Genomic DNA, 1321 nt, shown 5'->3' on the forward strand with positions numbered 1-1321 from the left:
TTCTGGAGAAGAGTATTGAATATACCATGGACTACTAAGAGAACAAACATGTCTGTCCTGGAACGGGTGAAACCATGCTGCAATGTGGATTCCCCGGCATAGTGACAGCCTGGCCACAGTTGAGATTAGAGTCCAGATAGGACTGAGCACCTTCTGCAAACAGAGAATTCCACCCAACCCCCGGAGGAGATACTGGATGCCCTGTGCAAACAGAGATTTCTGCCCAGCCTCCCACCTGAGGGGATGCCGTGTCTGAACTTTGGTCTTCATTTAAAGATTAAACTTACCCATTCTTATGTTGGCAACACTTAAATATGAGGAAAATATAGTCTCGGAGATTGAACTTTTTTAGGAGGCTTGGCTTATACTAAAAAACAAAACAAAAAAACCCCAAAAAACAAAAAAACAAACAAAAATCCACAAAAAAACAAAACCTTAGGGAGACTAAGGGGCCTTTCACAGTGCTAAGCTGTGAGAGGACTTCTGCGTCAGCCTTTCCTCTTTTTCAGAATTCATTTTCCCGTGTTTCTGCTTTGTTTCTGCTTCCGGTTTGCAAAACTGCTCCTTGGAGGCAAGGATTTTGAATCTCCGTCTGACATACTTTGGGCATGTTGCTAGGTGAGATCAGTCTTTAGAGAGTGACACTGTGCTTGGAAGGGTGGAGGGACAAGGCAAGAGAAGCATTCCCTGGATCAGATGGATTGACTCAGTGACTGGACTAATAGGTGTGGATGTGTCAGAGACAATGAATTGGCTCATGATAGAGCAGAGTTCAGAGCTGTTGTACATAGGGTTGCTATGAGTCGCAAGTGACTCGATGACGCTTAACAAGAGCAACAAGGTAATGAATTACACTGTGTAAAGTATGTTTTTCAAAGTATCCCAAACAGTGTTGTGACTGAAGTACTACACATGTACTTATTTGAGAGTCTTTCAAGTGTGTAAGGATTAGTTGAACATATAAGGCCTTCACGTTTTCCCATGCATTTGTTATAAACACAAAGTTACCAGGAAGAGAGGCAATAAGTACTGATTTTATCATCTCATTTCTTTACTGTGAAGCAATGTGAACAATAATCAAGCATTTTGAGCCTTGATATTTAAGGGGTACTGTCAGTCCAGTAAAGCTCCATATTGTGTTTCCTTTCACAAGTATCTTTTAAACTCTTTTGAAAAAGAATTTACTTAAGTAGATTAAAAAAAAAACCAAACTTCCGGCAGTTCTCTGCTGATGTGCTGTTCTAATCATTTTTGGATAATCTTCAGTAGAATCTTGCTTGCATGTGAAATCAATGACACTGTTATGTAGTTTTCACACTCA

This window comes from Elephantulus edwardii, unplaced genomic scaffold, assembly GCF_000299155.1.
Source record: "Elephantulus edwardii isolate Elephantulus edwardi_28Jun2011 unplaced genomic scaffold, EleEdw1.0 scaffold00199, whole genome shotgun sequence".
Lineage (NCBI taxonomy): Eukaryota > Metazoa > Chordata > Mammalia > Macroscelidea > Macroscelididae > Elephantulus > Elephantulus edwardii.